Raw genomic sequence first — 643 nt, 5'->3', positions numbered from 1 at the left:
GCTGCGAAAACTGGGTTCTTCCTATGGTTCTTGGATTCTCAGTTTGGGTGCAGTTTCTTGGCCTTTATTGCGGTCTTGTTGGTTTTCTATGTGTAGGACATCTTCAAGAATCTTTTGTAGGGCTGGTTTGGTGGAGATGTATTGTTTCAATTTTTCTTTGCTATGGAAGGTTTTTATTTGGCCTTCAGTTATGAAGGAGAGTTTAGCTGGGTACAGTATTCTTGGTTGATAGTTGTTTGTTTTTAGGGCATGGCATACATCATTCCAGGCTCTTCTTGCTTTGATTGTCTCTGCTGAGAAATCTGAGGTGATTCTAATTGGTTTCCTTTATAAGTGATTACCCTTTTCTCCCTGACAGCTTTAAGGATCTTTTCCTTGTTCTGAGTTGATCCTGTGTGGATTATAATGTGACGGTGGGATGTCCTATTCTGGTCTGGTCTATTTGGGGTTCTAAAGGCTTCTTGTATCTGGACAGGCCTATCTTTTTGCATGTTTGGGAAGTTCTCTGCTAGGATCCTGTTAAACAGATTTCCTAGACCATTAACTTCTGTTTCTAGGTGTTCCTCTACACCCATTATCCTTAGATTAGGCCTTCTGATGGTGTCTTCCAGGTGTTGGATAGATCTATCATATTTCTTGGACT

The sequence above is a fragment of the Dipodomys spectabilis genome, unplaced genomic scaffold, assembly GCF_019054845.1.
Source record: "Dipodomys spectabilis isolate Male_0828 unplaced genomic scaffold, ASM1905484v1 ptg000057l, whole genome shotgun sequence".
Taxonomy (NCBI): Eukaryota; Metazoa; Chordata; class Mammalia; order Rodentia; family Heteromyidae; genus Dipodomys; species Dipodomys spectabilis.
Note: the sequence above shows the minus strand (reverse complement) of the source record.